We start from the raw sequence: 20,880 nt of genomic DNA, 5'->3' as shown, positions 1-20,880 counted from the left end.
AGAAAACGAGTGATCCCAATGGTTTCAAAGTGCGGGAAAAGAGTCGGAAAATGCATCACACAGCAAGTGATGGCACACGTTCAAAGTCTGTGTTGGGAAGGTGCATTCCTAATGGACCCAACAGGAAGTCTCACTGGTTCATCAATTGACATAATATCACTAATTTCTCATCATGGTGCAATTACAGAGACGTTCAAGGTGTCTATAGCTACTTCTGAAGATATCAGATGGAAGGACAATGGCTATGACAACATAGAAGAGGGACAGCTGGCACTGGATGCAAAAAAAAATCAAAAGTAAATTCATTGATAGTACAGCAGTGAAGACTCAGAGAAAATATCACTTGGGGGTCATGAAGAAACGAACAGCACATTTCTGAGAAAAGGCTTTCAGTTTAACCAGGGCCTTTGCTTTGTGTTCTGTCAATCACGTATTCAGAGGAAGATCTGCATGACATCAGACAACATGTTCCTGTTATGGGTGATACTATTGTGAAGGGAAATCTATAATAACAACAACATTCTGGGACTTGTCAAAATAAGTGAATGAAACCATTTGTGGAAAGGATGGGAACTAAATAGTGATATTGTAGCAGCAGGTACTGTTGTTTGGATTAAAAATTAAAAGTGATACATCTGAACTTCTCCAGACAAGTCCACAAATGGCTCTGCATTCCGAATGGTAGCTACTCTCTGTACTAATTGGTAACACACATCCAGGGTGCTGATATTCTGAATGAAAACAGCGATATGATAACAGCAAAAGTAAGGATTCAAAAGGTGATTCTGGTTCATTCATTTGTTCTGTTGCAGCATTCAAGTGCCACAAGGAACTCAAATTCACAAGATGGTTTGAAACTAGAACTTGACTTTGGATGAGTGGTACCAGTAGAAGATGTCTTAGAGCTAAAAGTTTGTGATTTTAAGAGTTGAGTCTGGCAATTTACAGCATAAGATTACATTATGTTTTGGATTACACTCATTAGCAAGTGGCCTCAGAGCCCCAATTTAATCTCCAAGAATGAATATTTGCTGAGACTGAAACAGCCCTTATTGTGGATTGTATGGTTTGATAACACCTTAAGTTTTGACTCAGATCTAAAAATGGCCTTGTGGGACAGGTTTTCAAATGGTTGCATTTAGTGATCCATTTTTTGAATTAAAAAACATGTTGTGTAGAACTCAATGGGTTAAGCAGCATTTGTGGAAGCGAAAGAATGGGCGATGTTTCCAACATTGGCTATTCATAGAAACTTAGAAATCTACAGCACATTACAGGCCCTTCAGCCCACAATGTTGTGCTACCCATGTAACCTACTCTAGAAGTTGCCCAGAATTTCCCTACCGCATAGCCCTCTATTTTTCTAAGCTCCATGTACCTATCTAAGACTCTCTTAAAAGACCCTATTGTATCTGCCTCTACCACCTTCACTGGCAGTGCATTTCATGCACCTACCACTCTCTGTGTGAAAAACTTACCTCTGACATCCCCCTTGTACCTACTTCCAAGCACCTAAAAATTATGCCCCCTTGTGTTAGCCATTTCAGCCCTGGGAAAAAAGCCTCTGGCTATCTACACGATCAATGCCTCTCATCATCTTGTACACCTCTGTCATCCTCCGTCGTTTCAAGGAGAAAAGGCCAAGTTCAATCAACCTATTCTCATAAGGCAAAACAAAGGAGCTGTTTGTGGACTACAGGAGGAATGGATGCAGGCTAGTCCCTATTGAAATCACTGGATCTGGGGTTCGGAGAGTGAACAGCTTTAAATTCCTTGGCATAAACATCACCGAGGATCTCACATAGTCTGTACATAACGGCTGTGTGGTAAAAAAGGCACAACTGCGCCTCTTTCACCTCAAACAGTTGAAATAGTTTTGTGTGGGCCCCCAAATCTCAAGAACTTTCTATAGGCACAATTGAGAGCATCCTGACTGGCTGCATCACAGCCTGGTATGGGAACTGTACTTCCCTCAATTGCAGGACTCTGTAGAGCGTAGTGCAGACAGCTCAGCGCATCTACATGTGTGAACTTCCCACTATTCAGGACATTTACAAAGACAGTTGTGTAAAAAGGGCCTGAAGGATCATTGGAGACCCAAGTCACCCCAACCACAAACTGTTCCAGCTGCTACCATCCGGGAAATGGTACCGCAGCGTAAAAGGCAGGACCAATAGGCTCCGGGACAGCTTCCTCCACCAGGCCATCAACATGCTGACACAACTGTATTTGTATGTTATATTGTCTATCCTGTTGAACATACTATTTCTTACAAATTACTATAATTTTCACATTGTACATTTAGATGGAGACCAAATGTAAAGATTTTAACTCCTCATATATATGAAGAATATAAGTAATAAAGTCAATTCCAGTCAATTCACCGCCTTCCAGTCCAGGCAATATCCTCGTAAATCTCCTCTGCACTCTCTCTATAGTATCTGCATCCTTCCTGTAATGAGGTGACCAGAATGGAACACAGTGCTCCAAATGGGGTCTAACTAAGATCTTATATAGCTGTAACATTACCTCACTTTGTCTCTATGGATGATGCTCAACTGACTGAGTTCCTCCAGCAGTTTGCTACTTTCTCCCAATCCCAGCAGCTGCTGTTCCTTTTTTGTCTCTGTACCTCCGAATAAATGGGAGCCTTAAGGAGACAATGGAAAAACGAATAATAATAATGGTAGTTTTTTATAAATGTCAAATTTTTATACTGAAATTCCTTTCTATTGAATATTCAGCAGCCATGTAATCCCAGCCCATTCTACAGCCATTCGATGTTATTAATATGAAATCAAAATCAAACTATGTCTTCTCTGAAGATCATCACTTTGTCAGGCTAGAAAGGTTTGTGAGTTCCTGAGATCCCAGGAGCAATGCCATCTGGAGTTTAGCCACCTGGAGCTTAACTCTTGGTAAGGTCACACATAGCGATAAGGGCAGAGGAGGTTCCAGACCTTAGCAGCAGAGCTGGTGGAAGATGATGTCACATCACAATGGCAGTGAAGGGTCCCCAGTCATCTTGCACTCCATGGCACTGAACTCCGACTCTGATCTGTCAAAGACCGAGTGGAGGCTGTCCATGCATCAGCCTCCCCACATCAAACAAAGTCGTATACAGGGATTCCTTTAAGGGACTCCACCTTAATATCCCAGATTAAGCACCGTGGCCATTAGACAGTGACAAAGGAAGCAGGATTGTGTGGTCTGGAAGCCCCTAGTCACCAGAATATGTGGATCTTGGATCAGGTCCTACAACCACCTGAAGGTCCACCATTAAATAACCTCTTAGGAGAACATCATACTCGATTCAAATGATCACAAAATGAGCAGCCTATTATCATTTCATCATTTTTGGGGCTCAGCTAAAATTGTCCCCAATACTGTAGCATTTGACAAGCCACATAATGATTTCATGAAATAGTTTCTCATCTATGTTGTAAGTTGAATCTTGCTCACCATTATAGGAATAGGTGGTTATTCTTTTAGGACGAATTGTAATTGTGTTTAAAAATGACTTGTTCATTGGAATTATAGGCCTTAATTATCTATCCAATATCTATATACACAATTTCAGCAGATCAATATTCTTCAGTATGTGAATGTGGATACACAAAGTGGATAGAGATAATAAAGGAATGTTAAATTTTCTTCCTGTAGTTTGAAGTTTGCTGATGACTGTTGTGGGCCATATCAAAGGTGAGCTGAATCAGCATACAGGCAGGAGATTGAAAATTTGGCTGAGTCACGTCATAACTATGGCCTCTCACTCAACATTAATAAGACCAAGGAAATGTAGACTTCAGGGGAGGCAAACTAGAGGTCCATGAGTCTGTACTCATCAGAGGATCAGAGGTGGAGAGGGTCAGTAATTTTAAATTCCTGGGTATCACTATCTAAGAGGACCTGTTTTGGACCTATCATATAAATTTAATTGCAAAGAAAGCACAGCAGTGCCTCTACTTCCTCAGGAGTCTGCAGAGATTCGGCATGTGATCAAAAACCTTGGCAAACTTCTATAGATGGGTGGTGGAAAGTGTGCTGACTGGCTGCACTATGGCCTGGTATGGGAACACCAATGCCTTTGAGTGGAAAATCCTACAAAAGGTAGTGGATTTGGCCCAAAACATCACGGGTAAAACCCTCCCAACCACTGAGCACATTTACATGAAACACCACCATAGACATGGAGCATCCATCATCAAAGATCCTCACCACCCAGGCAATTTTCTTTTCTTGGTGCTGCAATCGGTAAAAAGTACAATTACGTCAAGACTCGCACCAAAGGGGATACCTACACTGATTCTATTTCTGGTGTTCCCACAACCAATGGTCTCACTTTAAGGATGCTCTATTTGTTATTTTATACTCATTATTTATTGCTATTTATTTATATTTGCATTTGCAGTTTGTTGCTCATTGATCCTGTTTACAGTTACTATTCTAGAGATTTGTTAAGTATGCCCACAGGAAAAAGATCCACATGGTTTTATCTGATGACATGTATGTACTTTCATAATAAATTTTAATTTCAACTTTCAAAAACATTAATGCAAAGGGCAAATAAGAACAGTGACCTATGCAAGGAAAATTAAATAAAGACAAGAGTTCTCCAGCACTGCCGAAGGGTTTCGGCTGAACCTTCAACTGTACTTTTTTTCCATAGATGCTGCCTGGCCTGCTGAGTTCCTCCAGCATTTTATGTGTGGTGCTAAAATTAAATACAGGCTATGCTGATAGACCGGAGCTATGGCAGACAATTGGAGAGACAACTAGTAACTTGCATTCTCTGTGATTAAAGAAAGTAATAACTTCTAGCTAAATATAACGAAACAACCAACTGACAGCTATACTCATGCATCTCAACACTTTACCTGAATCTAATGTATGAACTACATGGAAGCTATTGGCAGGATAGCAGGGGGGCATTTATAATAGAGTTAGAAGTAAATGCAAACATTCCAAGTAAATACTTAAAACATGAGTGATTGCATTCTGGAGTAACTTGGAGATTTTTTTCTCTTTTACCTTTGGTGTGTAAGAAAGTGGATTATCAAGACTCTTCTATGACACATTCAAATTCCATTTCAACAATGAGGGAATTCAGTTGCAGAATCCATGCAGCGTTGACTGTTACACTAAAACAAATGTACCTTTAACACATTATCATCAGCATAATTCAAAGTTCAGATAAATAGGATAAATAAAATTCATTTTTAAACAAATGAAACAAAGTAATTAACTACCAGGACAAATGATAGCTGTGGGGGTCGGGGGGGGGGGGGTTGGTGTTCACAGAAGAGTTTCTGAGTGAAGGTAAGGATCTGGAGTTTAAGAAAATGTGTGAAAGTTTCATAGCAAGCACTGTAGGTTAGCTGAGACAAAAGTACTCAATGTGCAAAAGTCTTTGTTGCTTGCAATTTACAATTTGCATTAAGAACTGAAGACAGGTTCTTGTTTCAATTAATATCTGCTATACTCACATAACTCCGGAATATGCCTCATCAGCAAGCATAAAAGGCTCATGCTCATCAGGGATCGAACCTCATTGCCATTTACAGTACCGAGTAGAAGTCCTCGATCCACTAGCTATATGAATGTGCCTAAGACTTTTACACAGGACTGTAAGTAGATCTTCTCTGAGGCAATTAACAGTATTAAGAAATTCAATCAATACAATATTCACAGTAAGGCTGTTGCACTAGTTTGCTGCAGTTTAAATTGTACAAAACAGCAGAAGAAGAAATGTGTTTTTGACACAAAGAATAGTTCCACACTCCAATATAACAATTAGAAGTTTATATGGGGAAATTTATACTCCTTAAATTAATGGGGCAGTGGGTGTTCATGACAATCCAACACGATGAGTTTCTTATCAGCTGCAACTCAAGAACACTGCTTAATGCAAGGAATGAAACCTAAAGTAGCCATTCAATGACTATATCATCCCAGAGACCTCTGTGGAAGTTGCAGCAAGGCAAGGGTTAAAATGTTCTACCAACAAAAATAGTGGTCGCATCTAGCCGAACAGAGTTAGCATGTAAAACTAAAACATTGAGAACCTAGCTCCCCTCTACACAGTTCCTTGTTCAAAGCCTGGATGCAAGGCCACTGGACATACCAAGCCAAGATAATGATGTTACAGAAAGCTTGTTTACACTTACTAGCTATTGGATAGATATTGTACTATTTTTCAAGTTTTATTGGCTTATAACACATTGACTTAATTGATTGTTAACACCTGAAATATATATTATTAGTATTTATATATGCAAATACTGGAATTAGAAGTTGTATAGGATCAATAACTGTATAAAAATAGCGATGAGGGCCATGGCCTCCTCTACTGTCCCGATGAGGCCTGTGTTATTTGTTATTTGTATAAATGGTTCAAATGTGAATGCACAAGGTAACTCTACAGATAATACAAAATTAGGAGATGTTGTTGATAGTGAAGAAGGTTGTCATAGATTAGAGGGGAATGTTAATTAGTGAGGGAAGTGGGCGGAGGAGAGGCAAATAAATTTCAATACAGATATGTGTAAGATTATGGATTTTGGAAAGCCAATCCATCATAACATTTATCTGAATGAAAGGTCTCAGCCCAAAACATCGATTGTTTACTCTTTTCTGTAGATACTCCCCGGCCTGCTGAGTACCTCCAGCATTTTGTACGTGTTGCTTGTATTTCCAGCATCTGCAGATTTTCTCTTGTCATTTACCAGTTAGATGAGACACATAAATATTATGGCTGCAATTTCAGGCAGTGATAAATTTTGATGGAGAATTAGGTTCCACCCTGATGATCACTTTGGCAATACAACTCAATGTCAGAACAGAGCTCCCACACTTTCATCTTGGTGACAGAGATTGCCTTTTTTCGGAGCTGCCAATGAAGCAGCTCTGGCAGGGAACTGAATCACATTTTGTGGATAGTGTTCCTTGCAGTTATAGTTTCCCAAAAGTGAAGAGAATGATTGTGCAGAATAGGGAACAGAATGCTAATAAACTGGGCAGTTTGACTTGGTTGATGTTGAATTTCCTGAGTATTTTTGGAATTCCTCCTCAGCTGTGCTTTCAACATAGTTGAAAAGCTATCAGGAACTGAATCACTTGTTACAGGATACTTAACCACTGGTGATGAAACATTTGCAACCTAACCTCCAGGCACAGCAAATAACCTAACCACTGACATGCTCTTGCAGCCATAGTATTTATATGTCTGGTCCAATAGAGTTCCTGGCCAACTACAGTGACATGCAAAAGTTTGGGCACCCCGGTCAAAACTTCTGTTACTGTGAATAGTTAAGCGAGTAAAAGATGAACTGATTTCCAAAAAGCATAAAGTTAAAGATGACACATTCTTTAATATTTTAAGCAAGATTGCTTCTTTTATTTCTATCTTTTACAGTCTCAAACTAACAAAAAAGGAAATGGGCCCAAAGCAAAAGTTTGGGCACCCTGCATGGTCAGTACTTAGTAACACCCACTTTGGCAAGTATCACAGCTTGTAAATGCTTTCTGTAGCCAGCTAAGAGTTTTTCTATTCTTGTTTGGGGGATTTTCGCCCATTCTTCCTTGCAAAAAACTTCTAGTTCTGTGAGACTCTCGGGCCGTCTTGCATGCACTGCTCTTTTGAGGTCTACCACAGATTTTTGATAATGTTTAAGTCGGGGGACTGTGAGGGCCGTGGCAAAAATTTCAGCTTGTGCCTCTTGAGGTAGTCCATTGTGGATTTTCAGGTGTGTTTAGGATCAATATCCTGTTGTAGAAACCATCCTCTTTTCATCTTCAGCTTTTTTACAGATGGTGTGATGTTTGCTTCTAGTATTTGCTGGTATTTAATTGAATTCATTCTTCCCTCTACCACTGGCTACAACACAAGCTCAAAGCATGATCTATCCACCTGCGTGCTTAACAATTGGAGAGGTGTTCTTTTCATGAAATTCTGCACCCTTTTTTTCTCCAAACATACCTTTGTTCATTGCAGCCAAAAGTTCTATTTTAACTTCATCAGACACAGGACTTGTTTCCAAAATGCATCAGGCTTGTTTAGATGTTCCTCTGCAAACTTCTGATGCTGAATTTTGTAGTGCGGATGCAGGAAAGGTTTTCTTCTGATGACTCTTCCATGAAGGTCATATTTGTGCAGGTGTCGCTGAACAGTAGAGCAGTGCACCACAACTCCAGAGTCTGCTAAATCTTCCTGAAGGTCTTTTGCAGTCAAACGGGTGTTTTGATTTGCCTTTCTAGCAATCCTATGAATTACTTTACTTTTCTCGGAGCAGTTCGCTCCAAAATTTTTCTTGGTCTTCCAGACCTCAACTTGACCTCCACCATTCCTGTTAACTGCCATTTCTTAATTACATTACGAACTAAGGAAACGGCTACCTGAGAACACTTTGCTATTTTCTTATAGCCTTCTCCTGCTTTGTGGGCATCATTTATTTTAATTTTCAGAGTGCTAGGCAGCTGCTTTGAGGAGCCCATGGCTGCTGATTGTTGAGGAGTCAGGGTATTTATAAAGCTTTGAAAATTGCATCATCTGGCCCTTCCTAACGATGATTTTGAAGAAGCCGTAGCCCTAACAAGCTAATTAAGGTCTGAGACCCTGGTAAAAGTTATCTGAGAGCTCAAATCTCTTGGGGTGCCCAAACTTTTGCATGGTGCTCCTTTTCTTTTTTTCCACTCTAAAATTGTACAAAACAAAAATAATACACTAATCTTGCTTAAAATGTTGAAAAGAATGTTTCATCTTTAACTTTATGACATTGGAGATCAGTTCATCTTCTACTCACTTAACTGTTCACAGTAACAGAAATTTTGACCGGGGTGCCCAAACTTTTGCATGCCACTGTATGTCTTCCCAGGGAGGTTGTTACTGAAAGTCTTTGCAATGAAAATATCATTGACTGTCAAGCTGGGAGGTTAGATTCTAAGTCTGCTACGTTTATCTGTCAAGTTCACTTTTGTTAATGAATAAAGAGGAGGAATTCTATTGTGCCATATAAGAACTGAAAGTAGTTTCATATGAATTATTTATGATTAGTACCATATCACAGTGAAACACTATTTTGTAATATAAAATGGAAAAAAAGACAAGTAACACATGGACAGATTAAACATGAACATCAAAGAGAAACTTTCCTCAACAAGAAATAACCAGACAAAGCAAAGCATTAAACTAGACGGAGATAGAAAATACACCATATATTTTATTTATTTATTTATTGACATACAGCACAGAATTGGCCCACCGGCCCTTCGAACCATGCCGTCCAGCAGTCCCTTGATTTAATACTAGCCTAATCATGGGATAATTTACAGTGACCAACCAACCAAACAACCAGTATGTCTTTGGACTGTGTGACAGAAACCAGAGCATGCAGAGGAAACCCAAGTGGTGACGGGGAGAATGTACAAACTCCTTACAGGCAGTGGTGGGAAATGAACCACAAAGGATATACAAAACAAGGGAAAAGTACATGGACTTTACCGTTAGCAGTCCAACGTGTAAGGCTTTTATTGCCCTCAACCTGTCTGAGTGGCAGACTGCGTATTCTCAGTCCCCGACCTTCTAAAGACTCACTATTTCATTCAGTTTTATGGACTGATGAAAAGAGGACAGGAAGAACAATAAAGGAAAGGAAAGATATGTTGCATCCGGAGTTTGTCCGGTTAGTGGACGATTTCCCTCCACGCCTCTCTGACGTAGTGGGGAACCGTGTACGAGGCAAGTTACAGCAGTAGTTTTCCATTGCCTTCTGCCGGGTGAATTTCCAAAGAGATCACCAGCTCATAACCCAGCACGGATGGAAGGCGTGCAGGGGAGCTGGCTGGATTCGAACTCGGGACCTTTCATCCCGAAGTCCGACACTGATGCCACTACGCCACCAGCCGGGTCCCGGAAGAAATAATAGCAACTGGAAAATAACATGACAGATATGGAGTCATTGAATTGTGGAGAGTTACAGCATGGAAATAGGTCCTTAGCCCACAGAGTTTACACAGATCATCAACCATCCATTTACACTAGTTTTAAATGAAGTTCCACTTTATTCTCCTGCCATTTTCATCAACACTCCCCAGGTTCTACCATGTACCTCCACGTCAGATGCAGTTACAGTGGTCAGTTAACTTACCTACCCATGAGTTGAAGAAATGTAGGAGGAAACCAGGGGAAGCCTAGAGAATGTGCAGACTCTACAGATTACCCAAGGTATGGACTGAACTTGTACCTCCGCCCTGTGAGGCAACGGCTTTACTAGTTGCAATAGTTTGCCAACCTTAAAACATCTTATAAAGCAACTATAGAAATCCTGTTTGGCTAGATATAATCCTGTTGTCTTTTAGTGATAAAACAATATTGTGGGTAACCCTACTGCTGCTTGTAAAAGTTGTACATGGAGCAAGATCGTATTTTATTATACCACGCTGAATCTGATTGCTGATTTCAGCTCAGCAATCGGCTTTAATTCTCACAGCCGCCTGTATTTAATTCTCACAGGTGCTCTCTCTGTGGCTACTTCTTAAAGGGGAATAGCATGACAAAAGTGCTACAGGGGAATGACTGGATGCTGCAATGATGGGAAGGATGGGGAGGTTAAAGGGAAATGGATGGTTGGGCAAAGAAAGTATAATCCCAAGAAGGTATAAGCCTGCAGGAGGTATCATCCTTGTGAAGGGAGCTCCAGACACTTTCCAGTGTCACAGCCAAGTACTCCTGCAGGAGGTTGCCGGAGAGCTTTTTATGAGGACATCCACATAGTCTATGAATATCTCCACTTTATAGGAACCTGTAATCCAGGCAACTGCCATACACCTCTGCCTATTCCTCTAGTTTGAAGGAAAATAAATGTGGTCTCCCCTTTCTAAGCATGGATTTGACTGCAATTGCAATGCAGCAAGTTTGTAGTGTGGCAAATCCAGAAACTAGGTTCAGTAACCAAAGCAGTCCTGGTATTTTTGTGAAACTATAATTAGATCACTGAAGATCACAGATCTTAGTGAAGACAAAGAAAGCACTTTGACTATTGCCAGTTTAAATATCATGGTTTCTCAGGAATTAGGGATGGCCAACATACTTGTGCTGTGAGTAAATAAAAATTAACACTTTTCAGGCCAATGAGATCTTAAAGCTTACTGGAGAGAAGTGTTAGGCGTTGCTGCCATTTTGGGGAGTTCTCTGCTAGGGATAGGTGCTAGGGAAAATCCTGTTGAAAGATCACAATTCCAAACAGGAGAAAAGAATTGGGTATTGTAGTGATTTAGACGCAAGAACTTCTGCAGAAGCTAGAAATTTTGAACAACTCACACAAAATGCTATAGAAAATCATTAAGACAGGTGGCATCTACAAGTCGGGCTGAAAAGCTTCAACTGATGACCTCCTGAGTACTAAAGAAGGGTTATTTCCATAACTGCTGCCTGACTTGTTGAGTTCCTCTAGCACTTTGTGCGTGTTGCTGACTCTTTATTCCTTTCCATCAATGCTGCCTGGATGGCTGAGTTCCTTCAGCATTTCATGTATGTTAGAATGATTTACTTTGACCTAGGCAAACATGCAACTGCACAACAGTTACAGAGAGTTTTGTGAAAGAATTTTGAAACCTATGTGTTATATTAACACATGAATACATTACATTTCCTCTCCAGTGAAAATACTGTGCCTATTTTTAAAGAATTTGGCTGAGAAATTCTATCATACATTGTGTGTGATGAGACACTGCTGCAGATGAAGCCCAAGGTGTGTTCCATCATTACAAAGCGAATGCAGGAGAAGAAGCAAGTGCTGGTTAGTGTTGGGAACTTGGGTGTGGGCCAGAAGAAAGATCAGAGCTTAGGAACAGCTGTGGGGAAACGTAGGAAATGTTCCCATTTCACTACTAATTGTCCATATCACCTCTTCTCATCTACTGCCCTTTGATTCTACCACCCACCTACATTTAGAGCAATTTATCATGGTTAATTAACATAACAGTTCACATGTCTTTCAAGTGCTCCGATGCCCTCTTTAAGAAACTCATCCAGGAGTGCAAAGTGCACCCAGGAGGTCAGGACTGAACCCAGGTCACTGGAGAAGTGAGGCGGCTTCTAGCCACACCACTGCACTAAGATTAAAGGATTCAAATTGATGATGTTGCATATTTCCAGTAAATCTTCGTCCCCTAACTTAACCCAAGAGAAGTTATTATTTCTTGCTATATGCTTCCTGTTCTTGAGTACTGATGTTTTTTAATGTACAGTACTGCCACAATAATGCCTCCAGTAAGGGTATCATCGCTGAAGCGTCTACAATGAGAGTGGCTCAGCAGGTAAGTGAGTGCTCTCCCTCTTACTTTTGACAGACTGTGAATTTTGAAGGATGCTAGAATCACCAGCAGACAGTTCTGCAGGCTGTCAGACAGGTCTCCAAATGTCAGCAGAGTGCTCCTTAAATAATGAGAGAAGCTGCAAAGTAACATAAGATACTAATAGTTCCACCAGCAGAATTTCAACATGGCTGTAGATTATAAGATATTGGGGAAAAATTAGGCCATTTGGCCCATTGAGTCTGCTCTTCCATTTCATCATGCCTGATCAATTTCCCTCTCAGCCCCAGTCTCCTGTCTCCTTCCCATAACTGCAAGTCTGCTGGGGTCAACTACTATCTTCAGTGTTCCCGGTGTGGCCTCCTGTATATCGGTGAGATCTGTTGTAGATTGGGAGACCGCTTCATTGAGTACCTTCAAAAAAAAAAGTCCACCACAAAAAGCAGGATATCCCGGTGGCCACCCATTTCAATTCTACTTCCCATTCCCATTCTGACATGTCAGTCCATGGTCTCCTCTACAGTACCAATGAGGCCACACTCAGGTTGGAGGACCAACACCTTATGTTCTGTCAGGATAGCATCCAACCTGATGCTATGAACATTGATTTTTCAAACTTCTGGTAATTTCACTCCCCCCCACACCACCTCCTTCACCATTCCCCATTCTTGTTTCCCTCTCACACTTTCTGTTTGTACTGCCCATCAGCTCCTCTGGTGCCTCCTCCTCTTTCCCTTTCTTCCATGGTCTTCTGTCCTGTCCTATCAGATTCCACTTTCTCCAGCCCTTTATCTCTTCCACCAATCAGCTTCCCAGCTCTTTACTTCACCCCTCCCCCTCTCCCGGTTTCGCCTACCACGTGCCACCTTGTACTTCTTCCTCCCCTCTCCCAACTTTAATCTGACTCCTTCCTACTTCCTTTCCAGGCGTGATGAAGGGTGTCTGCCCGATACATCGACTGCTTATTCCTATCCACAGGTGCTGCTAGTCCTGCTGAGCTCCTCTAGCACATTGTGTGTATTGCTCCAGATTTCCAGCATCTGTATACCTCTTGTGTTATAGAATAGTAGAGATTAGGATGGGCCCTTTGGCCCACAATGTTGTGTGAATCTACAGAAACCTACTAGGTGATCAATCTAGTCCCTCCATCCTACACAGCCCATAACCCTCCATTTTCCTTTCATTCATGTACTTATTTAAGAGTGTCTTGAAAGTCTCTAATATTCCACCACCAGCTCCGACAGTGCATTCCAGGAACTTACAACTTTCTGTGAAAAAACCTTCCTCTGACATCTCTAAACTTCCCTCTACTCATCTGAAAAGGATGTTCTCAGGGCTGCAGTGGGAAAAAGGAGCCCTGGGAAAAAAAGTGTCTGGTTGGATTTCACTCCTTTATCTGGAAGTCATCACGAAGTTATTTTACTTTAGGTTAAATCATTTTCTTGTGAGATTTGAGTGTGATAAAGAGACATGACCTGAATTTATAGACTTCATTGTTGGCCTCTGTTTACAACAGGAATCTCTTCTCATCAGCTAAAACGCCATTAGATCATAGCTCTGCCCGAAACCAGAAGAAACCATGGAGAGTTGCTGGACACAGCTCAGCACATCACAGAAACCGGCCTTCCCTCCATGGAGCCTGTCTACATCTCTCACTGCCTCAGTAAAGCAGCCAACATAATCAAAGATCCTACCCACCCCAGGCATTCTCTATTCAGCCCTCTCCAATCAGGCAGAAGACGGTAGCTGGAAAAGCCAAGGAATACAAGCCTGACATCAGCAGTGGGGAAGTTACTGGAGGGAATTCTGAGCAATAGAATCAACCAGAATTTTGGTAGAGACTGCCTGATTAGGAGGAGTCAGCATAACTTTGTGCATGGCAAGTCATGCTTGATTAACTTTTCAGGCTTATTTGAAGAGATAACTAAAAAGATAGATTAAGTAGGGCAGTGGATGTTGTGCATTTGGACTTCATTAAAGCCTTCAAAAGTGTCCCACAATGATTAGGTCCCATGAAATCCAGTGATAGTACTGAATACAGCCCAGTCCATCATGGGTAAAGCCCTTCCCGCCATTGAGCACATCAACACAAAATATTGTTACAGGAAGGCAGCATCCGTCATCATGGATCTCCACCACCCAAGACATGCTCGCTTCTTGCAGCTGCCATCAGGAAAAGATACAGGAACCAGAGGACCTAAACCACCAGGTTCAGGAAAAGTTATTATCCCTCAACCCTCAGGATCTTGAACCAAAGCTGATAATTTCACTCATTTTCACTTGCCCCATCATTGAAATAGTCTGACAATGTATGGACTCTCTTTCAAGGACTCCTCATCTCATGTTCTTGATATTTATTGCTTATTTATTTATTTATTATTCTTTCTTTCTTTTTGTATTTGTACAGATTGTTGTCTTTTGCACATGATTTGAAAACCCAAGTTGGTGCAGTATTTCATTGATTCAATTATGGTTATTGTTCTGTTATGGATTTAGTAAGGATGCCTACAAGAAAATGAACCTGAGGGTTGTATATGGTGAAATATATGTACTTTGATAATAAAGTTACTTTGGACTTTAAACTTCACTCAACTTCACTCATCCCAACGTTGAACTGTTCCCACAACCTATGGGCTCGCTTTCAAGGGTTCTTCATCTCATGTGCTTGATATTTATTTCTTATTTATTTATTTATTATTATTGTTATTATTAACCTTGTTTTTTGTTGTTTCTTTGAATTTACTCTGAAAGCCAGCTAGAAAATGAAAATTAATTTCAGGGTTGTATGTAGTGACATATATGTATTTTGATAATTAATTGAACTTTGAACTTTGACAGTTGGTCAGGTCGATTCAGAATTGGCTCACTGATAGAAGCAGTGAGTGCTGATTGAAGACTATTTCCATTTGGAATACAGGTTGGTGTCCAGTGGTGTGCTGCAGGAGTAAGTATTGTGACCCTTGTTATTTGTTATTTATATAAATGGTTTGGATGCAATGCACAAGGCCTGATCAGTAAGTCTGTGGTTATACAAAATTTGGGGATATTGTTGATAGTGAAGAAGGTTGTCATAGATTAGAAGGGGATGTTAATGTGAGGGAAGTGGGCTGAGGAGAGGCAAATGAACTTCATTACAGGTACATGTAAGGTACATGTAAGGTTTTGGAAAGTCAAACCACCATAGCATTTATCCTGATGAAGGATCTTGGCCCGAAACATCGACTGTTTACTCTTTTCCATAGATGCTGCCTGGCCTGCTGAGGTCCTCCAGCATTTTGTGTATGTTGCTTTGATTTCCGGCATCTGCAGATTTTCTCTTGTTTTAGCATTTATCCTGGCTGTGCACTTAGGAGAGCCTAGGAGTACAAGTACATAGTTTGTTGAAAGCAGCATCACAGATAGACAGTGCAGTGAAAAAAGCATTTAGCAAGCTGGCCTTCAGGACAGTGTATAGAATAGTTGAGTCATTATTTTGAAGGTTTGTAAGTCATTGGTGAGGCTGCACTTCGAGTACTATGTGCAGTTTTAGTCACCCTGTTATATGAAATACGTAATTAAACTGGAAAGGGTATAGAAAGGATCTATAAGAATGACTCATAACAGGACTAGAGAGCTGAGAATAAAGGCAGTGGTTGGCTAGTGTAGGACTTTTATTTTGGAATGGAGAATGAAGGGCAAACTTATAGAAATATTTAAAATTATGAGATGCATTCATAAAGCAGATGATAATAGTCTTTTCCTCAGAGTACAGCAGTCCAAAATTAGAGGGAATAGATGTATGGTTAGAATGAAAAGATTTAAAAGGGGCTTGAGGGGCAACTTTTCCACAGAGTGGGCAATAAGGATATGGAACGAGCTGTCAGTCCAAGTGGCTGAGGCAGGTACAACAGTATAATTTAAGAACCAGTTGTATGCATGGGGCTAAGAGGGATATGGGCCAAATGTAGATAATTGGGATTAGCTAGGTGGGCTCTGGGGACACATCAGTCTGAAATCATGTATCCATGCTCTACTGCTCTATGACTCCATGACTTTTCACAACTGCTGATTGCTAGGTGATTGAATATGTTCTTTATTTTGTATACAAATCCTTACAAATAAGAAAAATTGGCACATATTTAGTGTCCTTCATTTTCTTCTCAGAAATCCCAATGCACACCCAGCTGTACTTTTGAGATGAATTTGCAGAGATAATGTATGAAGTGTGACAACATGTGCAACATGCTCCCATAACTCCCATGACACTAGCAGTATGTCTGATGTTGTAGTGTGTGAAGGAAGAGAAGAGGTGCAGTTACTGTTACAAGAGAGAAGGTGTTCAAAAAGCTGAAAGACCTAAAGGTACATAAGTCACCCGGACTGGAAGAACTGCACCCTAGGGTTCTGAAAGAAGTAGCGTTAGAGATTAGGAATGATCTTTCAAAAATCATTGGACTCTGCCTGGTGCCAGAGGACTGGAAAATTGCAAATGTTATTCCATTCTTTAAGAAAGGAGGAAGGCAGCAGAAAGGAAATTATAGACCAGTTAGCCTGACCTCAGTAGTTGGGAAGATGTTGGAGTCATGTGTTAAGGACGAGGTGATGGCGTACTTAGTGACACAGGACAAGATAGTACAAAGTCAGCATGGTTTCCTTCAGGGAAAATCCTGCCTGACAAACCTGTTGGAATTGTTTGAGGAGATTACAAGTAGGATAGATAAAGGGGGTGCAGTGGATTTTGTATATTTGGACTTTCAGAAGGCCTTTGACAAGGTGCCACACATAAGTCTGCTTACCAAGTTAAGAGCCCATGGTATGACAGGAAAGTTACTAACATGGTTAGAGCATTGGCTAATTGATGGGAGGCAATGAGTGGGAATGAAAGGATCCTTTTCTGGTTGGCTGCCAGTGACTAGTGGTGTTCCGCAGGGGTCGGTGTTGGGACCACTTCTTTTTATTCTGTATATAAATGATATAGATGATGGAATAGATAGCTTTGTCGCCAAGTTTGCAGAATATAAGAAGATTGGCGGAGGGACAGATAGTGTTGAGGAAGGACTTAGACAGATTAGGAGAATGGGAAAGAAAGTGGCAAATGAAATACAATGTTAGAAAAATGCATGGTCATGCACTTTGGTAGTAGAAATAAATGTGTGGACTATTCTCTAAACAGGGAGAAAATCCAGGAATCTGAGATGGAGAGAGACTTTGGAGCAGAACACCCTGAAGGTTAACTTACAGGTTGAGTCAGTAGTGAGGAAGGCAAATGTCAAGTTAGCATTCATTTCAAGAGGTCTAGAATACAAGAGCAGGGATGTGATGCTGAGACTTTATAAAGCACTGGTGAGGCCTCACCTTGAGTATTGTGAACAGTTTTGGGCCCCTCATCTTAGAAAAGATGTGCTGGCATTGGAGACGGTACAGAGGAGGTCCACAAGGATGATTCCAGGAATGGAAGTGTTATCATACAAGGAACGTTTGATGGCTCTGGGCCGTACTCGTTGGAATTCAGAAGGATGAGGGGGTATCTCATTAAAGTCTTTTGAATGTTGAAAGGCCTAGACAGAGTAGACGTGGAAAGGATGTTTTACATGGTGGGAGAGTCTAGGTCAAGATGGCATAGCCTCAGGATAGAGGAGCTGCCTTTCAAAACAGAGATGCAGAGAAATTTCTTTAGCCAAAAGGTGGTGAATTTGTGGAATTTGTTGCCATATGCAGCTGTGGAGGCCAGGTTGTTGGGTGTATTTTAGGCAGAGATTGATAGGTTCTTGATTGGACATGGCATCAAAGATTATGGGGAGAAGCACAGGAACTGGGGTTGAGGAGGAAATAGAAAAAAAAGGATCAGCCATGATTGAATGGCAGAGGAGGCTCGATGGGCCAGATGGCCTAATTCTGTTCCTATGCCTTATAACCATGTGATGGAGACCAATATTAACTGAAGGATAAATATTATTGTTACTTCTCCAGTTCTTCTTCATATCGGAGCCATTGTTTTTTTTTGTGCAACCAGCAAGGAGAACAAAAGACACTGCAGCTTAATGCCTCCTTCTAAAGATAGCGTAATAAACAATATCACACTCACTAGGAGTGTAAGGTTATGCTGAAGTTGCTGGAGTACTACTTGAAGACACAATACATTCACTCGGAAGTAATAGTTTTACCAAGTGAGGCACGAATAATCTGATTTAAGGTGTGTTGTATGTGGAAATGTCATAAAATATAAGACAAATTGAAAGATTATTTTAATTTTCCAATGCAAAATGAAACTCATTATGATAACATTTAATTTGAATTTGGGTTTACACCCTAGCTCCTACCGATTTAAAAAAATGGCTGCAGTCACCATTTGCAAAGCCTACATGCAAGGTGCAATTATAATTTTCTTCCTCTCCCCATCTAAATTTCAAGGCTGCTGAACACTACAAATGGAAAAGATTGTTATAGCAACATTAGCTGAGTTGAATCCGTTGCTATGCAGTTTCTCCTGTTGCTATGTGAAACTACGTATAGAACACAGTGCTCAGGGTACTTGACAGTGATTCCAATAGTGTGGAATTAGACTTTGAAATCACAACGGAAAACACCTCAGAACTGTCAGTTCTTTTTCAGGAAATGCTTATTCTGTCACAGAAGATAAAAATATCCATCGAGCAGAAGTCCATGATGCACTAACATTTCAACAATACCTCTTCTGTCAATGTCCTTTATCAAATACGAGTCTTCTCTCCCCAGACCTCCATGACAGAATTTGCCATGCTTGAGTGGTTAATTGTAAATGTGTAAATCTGAAGCCCAGAGGTTCATACACATGGACACTGGCACTAAAAGTCCCTCACCTTCGGATACAGCAACCATGCTGTATGATTTAAACAAATAAACTTAATTAGCACACATTTTTAACGAACATGCAAGGAATCAATGCAGTTAATGATTTTTAAAATATGTATTATCTTAATATATTTCAATTAAACGTGTGCACTCCATTATGGCAAATTCCATAACTCACTTAAAATTAACAAGATCACTGAAAAAGTTCCTGCAAGAATTTGACACAAATGTGCTAAGCTATGTGCTAAACATACTGTGTTGTGGAATTACAATCTCGCGGCATTGGAGATATCATTCTTCAAGTCCTAAGGCAGCAGAGGGACTACATGTAATATTCAGTCTTGACAGGGATGCAAAATGGGCAGTGAGCTGAATCTTGCTGGTTGTTGCCATTGGTTCAAAGAGAACCCAGCGTGCTCATTCACTCAGAAGGAACCCTCTAGGTAATCACGACTTACATGGACTGACTGTAGATCTGGGACACACAATGTGACAGGAGCCAGCATTTGTGTCACTTTGTTCTGTTGCTGGAATCCTGTGGGAAAGTCCTTCTACCGTTGTGCTGGGAATGATCTCCCCAATACAATGTGAGACAAGATTTTTAAAAAATTATTTTACTTTTGGTTGATGTTTTCAATTATTTATGATTTATTCAATATATTTTAATAATTTTATTTTCAATTTTTTATTAAATGCAAAAAATATTAGTTACATTATTCTTAATTGTTTTAAGTTGTTCTTAAATCTGGTGAAATTTAGAACACATTAAAAATCATAGCAGTTTTAAGGTCTGAATCTCAGAATTACACCACTTGAGGTTTAGTCACAGAAGAGACCTCACTGTCTGACTGCCCAGTGTGTGGAGATCAAGTCGGATCACAAACAAGAGAAAATGTGCAGATGCTGGAAATCCAGAGCAACACATACACACACACAAAATGCTGGAGGAACTCAGCAAGCCAGTCAGCATCTATGGAAAGGTGTAAGCAGTCGATGTTTCAGGCCGAGAGTCTCGATGAAAGGTCTTAGCCCGAAATATTAACTGTCTCCCCTTTTTCCATAGATGCTGACTGGCCTGCTGAGTTCCTCTGGCATTTTGTGTTTGTGACAAGTAGGATAAGCTGCACATCTGGCCTGGGCAAGGACAGGGACTGAGCAATGGTTTCACAGAACTCAGTCTTAACAGGAAAGTAAAATATGGGTGTAAGGGGAACTGAACTGCTGGAGTTTTCTTTGTGTTCTTGTTCAAATTAAATTTTGCTGTCAAGAAATCCATAGTCATTTGATGTGAGCCTATAGAAGTGGAGTGTAGAGGTTTTGTTGCCTGCTCGCTGTACAGAACCTAATCTCTCCTTGGTTTTATGGGGACTGCAAAGAAAAGTGCCATCAGTACCATCACAGAGACTGCTGAGCGAGCCTCCACATGGCAATTGATCAAGAATGTGTGACCTGTGGACATATATTGCTGGGACACAAGCCTGAGCCTGATCAACCCTGGCTGGGTTGCATGGGCATGAGTGTCTGATGTTGAAAGATCCAAAACACCTGATGTCCATATCGTTGCTGTGGTCAGAACATGCTAAGTCTTGAGTTACAAGCAGGAATATGCCACTCAGTCCCGCAAGATGATTTGAATATCTAGTAAGGTTTTGACTTGAATATCACTAAAATCCCTCATGCCTGGCTCTCTCAATAACATTTTGCTCCCTTGTTCATCAAGATGTCAAACATCTATGCCTTTAAACTATTCAAAGACTC

The sequence above is a fragment of the Mobula hypostoma genome, chromosome 4 (genome assembly GCF_963921235.1).
Source record: "Mobula hypostoma chromosome 4, sMobHyp1.1, whole genome shotgun sequence".
Classification (NCBI taxonomy): domain Eukaryota; kingdom Metazoa; phylum Chordata; class Chondrichthyes; order Myliobatiformes; family Myliobatidae; genus Mobula; species Mobula hypostoma.
This window is presented reverse-complemented; position numbering follows the sequence as displayed.